Here is a 7,826-nt window from a genome sequence, read left to right as displayed (position 1 = left end):
TGTTTCAAATACATAGGCATATAAACTTCAGAAAGATAGTCACGAAATTTTGTTACTATCTACCACAGCTGTTGAGACTACCCGTTTTATTCTAAACGGGCACTTGTAGGGGGCAATTACTGATTATCGGGCAACGTACTCCTAGGCTAGGCCATTGTAGTACATATATGGAATCTATACGTCTATATACGCTGAGAAATAGTCACCAAATTAATCTACTATCTATCACAGCAGTTAATACTTCCCGTTTTATACAAAACGGGCACTTGTAGGGTGCAACTACTTATTATATGTCGACGTACTCCTAGGCTAGGCCACTTTGTTACATGTGTGGACTTTATACGTCTATATACGCCTGAGAAATAGTCACCGAATTTTTCTACTATCAATCACAGCAGTTAATACTACCCGTTCGATAGTAAACGGGCACTTGTAGGACGCAATTACTTATTATATGTCGACGTACTGCTAGGCTAGGCCACTTTGTTACATGTGTGGACTTTATACGGCTATATACGCCTACGAAATAGTCACCGAATTTTTCAACTGTCTACCACAGCAGTTGATACTACCCGTTTTATACAAAACGGGCACTTGTAGGGTGCAACTACTTATTATATGTCGACGTACTCCTAGGCTAGGCCACTTTGTTACATGTGTGGACTTTATACGTCTATATATGCCTGAGAAATAGTCACCGAATTTTTTTACTCTCTATTACAGCAGTTAATACTACCCGTTTGATAGTAAACGGGCACTTGTAGGACGCAATTACTGATTACATGGCAACGTACTCCTAGACTAGGCCATTTTATCACGTGTATGGACTTTATACGGCCCTATATTCTAAAAAATATCCAACGAATTGTTATACTATCTACCATAGCAGTTGATACTACCCGTTTTATACAAAACGGACACTTGTAGGGTGCAACTATTTATTATATGTCGACGTACTCCTAGACTAGGCCATTTTGTTACATGTATGGACTTTATACGTCCATATAGTTCTAAAAAATAGCCACCAATTTTTTTTATATCTACCACAGCTGTTTAGACTACTCGTTTCATACATAACGGGCACAATTACACCATAATTACTGAATATATGGCAACGTACTCTTAGGCTAGACCATTTTTTACATGCATGGGCCTGATATAGCTATATACTTATAAGAAATCTCCACATAATTGTTTTACTATCCACTACAGCAGTTATAACTACCCGTTTAACAGTAAACGGGCACTTGTGCGGTGCTATTAATAATTATATATCAATGAACTTTTACGCTAGGCCATTTCTTCACATAAATGGGCTATATACGTTTATATACTTGGAAAAATTAGTCACAGAATTTCATTTTACCCTACTACAGCGGTTAAATCTACCCGTTTTATGGTAAACGGGTATTCGTTAGATTCAATTATTAATTATATGACAACGTTCTCTTACGCTTGGCAATTTCATCTTCTTTTCCTACAAAACACGGTTAAAATTTTCTTTATTTACTTCGGAAACATTTCACACTACCCGTTTCATACTAAACGGCTACTAGTATAGACCAATTTTTAACTATATTTTAAATTTTGTACCATAAAAGCATCTTTTTACGTTAATTTGTTAAAAAAGGTGAAAATTTTTTTTTTTGGGCCTTAAGGCCCCAAAATAATTATTAATTTTTTATGGCCTTCATGGATAATAATTATTTAAATAACAATTAGAGCTATATTTGCAATTTGTTATATCATTCTCTGTCTAAAAACAGTTTTGGGCCTTAGTAGTCCTACTTTCGGCATTATTATTTATTTCTCATCATCATGAGTATTATTTGCTTAAATATTAATTCTCTTCTATTCCAAAATTTTAAAACTAGTGCTCAATAATTTTTATGGGTCCCAGGGGCCTTACTTCCGGTCTTATATTTTCTCTGAAAAAAAATTAACCGGACTACAATTTATTTGTATATTACTCATAAATTGCTATCGAGATTTTAAATTATGACCGGAAGCCCCCCACCTCCGTCTGTCAGGGTTATGCTACATCATACTCATAGCTCTTCTCGATCTGTACTTTTATTCTAATAAATTCCCGCAATATTCATTTATTGCACGCAGTCCGCCATCTATTCATTCACATTGAAACTACATTACCGTATTTCTATGTCGATAATAATTTCATTCGGGATTTTAGTCTTCGGGGAAATAAACCTCACCCTTATTTAACCATATCTATGGTTATCTTTGAAGAAGATTCCTATTTTACCACCACTTTATTTAAAAAAAAAAAAAAAAGAGAAACAGAAAAATTAAGTAACAAACATTTACTAGACTTAAGTTTATATAATAAATTTTGGTGAAAGAGAAAAAAATCTATTAACAGATTCTTATATTTAAATTATTGAAGAAATTTAAAATCACCTGAACATTCGAGGAAACAGGATGATTGGTAAACTCCTGTTAAAAACCGCGAAATCACTTTTCAAACTAATGTAAATTATTTGAACGTTTACCTTTCACAGCGCATGCGCGAATCCAAACGTAAATGACAGCCGCTGACAAATACTATCACAGCCTTGACAAAATTTTCTTACAGGACGTCATTTCTCTGCCAAATTCTCCATTTAAAAATTTAAACCCCATGGAACCTCCTTAAAAAAAAAAAACTCCTTTTCACCACCTACAACAAAAAAAATGGAAGCAGTAAAGCGATAGAAATTTTTCTTTCAAAAACAAACTTCAGAATGTTACTCACCTCAGACTAGTCATATGTTCCATAATAAACTCAAAACACTTACCTGGCGAATTTAGATAATTGCGCCGTAATAAAAAAAAAAAACTTCAAACTCAAAAAGAATAAGGGAAACCAAGTTTTCTTTACGTATACACTTGCATATTTAACCATATCCAAGTTGTATACGGTTATTTGAAGGAATAGGCGAATTTTTGGGTTAAAAGAAGGAACACACGATCTTTAAGCTCATTTTCTCTTTATTAAAAAGAGAAAACCGACAGCTGAAGTTGACTTGCAAGTGGTAACATCACTTCCGTTATCCAGCGAACGCTGGTGATGGCCGAATCGCCCCATTTTCTTCCGCTACCTCGAATTCCTACTCTTCTGGCTCATCACCTCCATCTTCCCTAAAGAGCCAGGAAATTGATATCCAGTCCTCCATCAAATCATCCAAGTCCTCGTCCTTTTCCCACCAAAGATGTTTACTCGATGCCAGGAAAAGCTCACGCTTTAGCCGGGATGGACAGCACGGTAGAGAACCCCGACTTAAATAAAACTGGATAAATAGAAAGATTAATAGACACTACAATCACAATTAACTGGACTTAACACTTTAACACTTACGTGGAACAGATTATTACACACACTACACGAGTAATGACACTCACAAATGTGAATTCTGAGATCCCAAATTGAAAAAAAATTCCTTCGAATATGAGTAAATTCGGCGTAAAATCTTACAAAATAATAAATGGGATCCTCAAGGTCATACTTTTGATCGAAAGACGTGCACATTGTGCTAGTTCCAAATCAGATGGCTAAATGCCCGACTTAACGTATAAACGCACCGTCAGCGGTAATAAGACGCGCTAGCTGTGAGAGTGTTTGTTAAAATCACATGGAATTAAACTTATGAATAAAATGATAAAAGTCACTCTTAAAACTATTAAAATAAATTGTAAAACATGTTGAAATTCACTTTGCCTTTATTTTCTCAAGGTCATATATATGCTTATGTGTACGCATCATATGCGTGTGAAAAGTTGAAATAAATAATATTGTAATCCTAATTTGGGATAATCATACTATGTAATCCTTATATTTAAGAATGATTATAATTATTTTGGTAATGGGAAATGATATACTTTAAGAAAAAACTATCACACCAAAAACAGCACAGCTGTAATAGATTGCGCCAAGTACACGTTCAAATTGCAATAATATATTAACTGTACTATTCTACAAAAATATTTGAAATCACTAAATAATGCCAAGTTAAGATACAACATTCTGCAATAAAATAGTTGATAGATCGGTTCAATAGATATGAATGTACTTAATATAAAAAGAAAATTGCCAAAAAAGGCGGAAATCATAAAAATATCAAGTATTTGGAATTTTCTTTAATTAAAAAAAAAAAAAGTTTTAGAAAATATATAAATGAAAAAAAAAATTAGTTGAACGTACTTGGTGTGCGTTCACGCAAACAACTTGTTATGTCATAATTCAGTTATTTCATAATTTGTAAATGTTTTACAATCAATTGATATACTTATTTCGCTTTAATAACGCACACCAAGTACGTTCAACTAATTTTTTTTTTCATTTATATATTTTCTAAAACTTTTTTTTTTTTTAATTAAAGAAAATTCCAAATACTTGATATTTTTATGATTTCCGCCTTTTTTGGCAATTTTCTTTTTATATTAAGTACATTCATATCTATTGAACCGATCTATCAACTATTTTATTGCAGAATGTTGTATCTTAACTTGGCATTATTTAGTGATTTCAAATATTTTTGTAGAATAGTACAGTTAATATATTATTGCAATTTGAACGTGTACTTGGCGCAATCTATTACAGCTGTGCTGTTTTTGGTGTGATTTCTAATCTTTTTGTAAAGACATTATATGTATATATATTAGGGTGCTTTTTTTTTACGAATATATTTTTTTTTCGCTCCCATCCCGAAATTTTATTAGAAATAGCCCCAAAAAAATTCCCTGAAAGTTTGAGCCCTTAATATTAATATTAAGTACTCGACGACAGCGTGTTAAGATTTCCCATTTAAAATACACGTAAACTCGGGTTTTTATTTTTTAAACTTTTATCGATAATGATCGTACTATCAATTTCACAGAAAAATTAATCACACGATATTTAAATTCTGTCAAAATTAATCTCTTCAACTTCAGTTAATAGGAATTAATATATATATGCTATGAAGTCGAAAAAAATATCCCAAGCAGTGCCTCTATGTTACTTTTTAAGTTATGAAAAGTTAAAAATAATCAATTACCCTGATAGCCACCCTAACCGTAAGTTAGGGCCAGTTTTTCAAACCGAGTTTCTTTTTATCCGGGTTTTAATTAATATTGTTAGTATATCTATATGTTAATAATTATATAGATATACCAGCAATGATAATCAAACCCGGACTAAAAATAAACCTGGTTTGAAAAACTGGCCCTTAACTACAAGCTACTGCCGTATTTTAAAGGTAACTTGAAGGAAAGTGTTGGAGAGCGAGCAGATTACCTTTAAGTTGACAGTAAATTGTCTGTTAAGTTAAATTCAATTTGACTACATGTATGACTGTCAGACAATGACGCTAAGTTGATTGAAAATTTCACTTCAAATTGACGTTTTTCTGTCAAGTTACTGCCGTATTCTGAAACCAACTTAAAGGAAAGTATTATCCAGCCAAGGTTTGCCAGAAACTTTCTCGTTAAGTTAGCCGAAAGTGTTGCTCTGCAGACCTTACTGAGTAAGGTATGGCTATCAGGGTATATAATAAAAAACCCAGTAAGTAACTGGTTAAATAACTATATGGCTAGTAATTATGTACAAATTGCAGCTAAATTCGTCTTGAGCGCTGGAAGCCGCCAGCTTTTCAATCCAAGATTCTTAATCTGTGACTTAATTATTGCTAGTATACTTGGATATTTTCATATAGATGTACGAGCAATAATAGTCTAATCACATATTAATCAAATTTCGTATTGAGAAACTACCTTTATGTATACGTGATTATATGTATAGACAGAGTCACTGATTTTACATTTCGGGTAAGTTTTTCAAACCGAGTTTATTATTAATCCGGGTTTGAATTATTATTACTGGTATGTCTATATATTATTAATACCAGCACTTTAATTTAAACTCGGATTAAAACGAACCTAGTTTGAAAAACTGGTCCTTAATAAAATCTGCTTAACATGTGTGTATACTCAAATGCTAAGAACGAAAATATTGTACATATTATAAAATATATATTGATGAAAATATACACAATTTATTGTGTATATTCATGTGCTAAGAAACTAAAATATTCATACATACTAAAATATATATTGATGAAAGTATACACAATTCATCAAAAATTAGAGTTTATAAAATTTATTAAAATTATCAAAAACGGCGCAAGCAAAAATTTAGAAATTTAAAAATGAAAACTCAAATATTAAACTCAAAGATTTCTCATGGAATTGGTAGAGAATGATGAAATATTAATAATGAAATAGGTAAATAACGGATATAATTTATATTTATCTATTAATTAATCAATTTAAATATGAGAGAGGTTAAAAAGGCATATGACACCGGTATAGAGACACGGTCGACTCGCGCCGCCACGTTCACACATATGTATGTATATGTGTTTGAACGTGTACTTGGCGCGAGACACGACCGTGTCTCCGGATATAAAATTCATATTAACACATATATACTTACACATATATACATATATAACACATATATACATACATATATACCATAAATGTTGAAAACACAAATATAATCTCATATGTTTTACATATCCTATATATGTTTAGTCGTAAAACATTTTCAAATTTTCAGCTTTTTAAAAGAGGGGACATATGTTTAGGAAAGCAAGAATGTTTTGCAACCCTCTTACTTTCCGGGGGATTGTTATGTCCGAATAATTTTTGTTTATTTTAATAATTATTTAAAATAATTATTTCTGAGCTCCTCTTTGCAAAGCGCGCGAAAACGCAGCGTCAGACTTTTCACCGTTTTATGCGGCAAAGAATAGTGGGAGGATAACTGCAATAAGTTTAACGAATGAACAATAAACTGTCGTCACCTTCCACTAATGACGATAATTAAAAAATCCCCATCAATCGCCAAGCAAAGTCTATAAAATGCCTGAGCACCATGGCTCAGGACCTCAGTTTTATTTAAACTTCTTGGTCCGCGTAAACGGCGTCGATAGCCCGTAATCTTATTGCAGAAATCTTCTGACGTGGCAATAAGTAATCGTCGCTGATCTAGGTATCCGGCTGATTAATTTCGTGTAGGATATTATTTTATCAGTTACGGTTTTCCAAAATTCACTTTAAATAAATTGTAAATCGATCTAGGTATCCGGCTGATTAATTTTGTGTAGGATATTAATTTATTCATTTACAAAAATTCAAATCAATTATACCGTAAATCGATCTAGGTATCCGGCTGATTAAGTTCGTGTAGGATATTAATTTATTCATTTACGGTCATTATTAATAAATTAAATTGCCAATTGAGTTAGATACTTGGCTGATAGTCAACTATCGTGTAGAGTATAGTTCATAATTGCAATTGAAAGATCTCGAAGATCTATACGGTTCGAGTGAGTTGTGACACAAATCACGTCAATTTGTGATCTCATTTTGTGCCGAGTTTCTGCGCATAAAAACCCCTTTTGGGTGTGAAAAAGGATGCATTTATAAATAAACATCTGTTTAGAATATCCGATAAGATAAATAATCTTATAATACAAATTATATAAAAGTTGTGAAAAACTAGAGTGAACAAGTGACGTTCAGTTAAAACATTGTAATTTAAAATACTTTTGGCTCAAACAAAAGCACCAGTCTCTTCAAAGGCGTTTGGGTTCTTAATTATCGAAAAGATCCACTATAAATTATAAATTATAGGAAGATAATCTCTTTCTCGTATTCTTTATTGTTGTCCGCACCCTCCAACCCGCTTGTCCAAAAATTACTATCGCTACCAAAGGGAGAAATCCCGGATAAATAATTAAAATTTAAGCGGCGGACATAACATAGAATTAATTATAATTATATAA

This window comes from Microplitis mediator, chromosome 6 (genome assembly GCF_029852145.1).
Source record: "Microplitis mediator isolate UGA2020A chromosome 6, iyMicMedi2.1, whole genome shotgun sequence".
Taxonomy (NCBI): domain Eukaryota; kingdom Metazoa; phylum Arthropoda; class Insecta; order Hymenoptera; family Braconidae; genus Microplitis; species Microplitis mediator.
The sequence above is the reverse complement of the archived record's forward strand: the minus strand, read 5'-3'. Positions refer to the sequence as shown.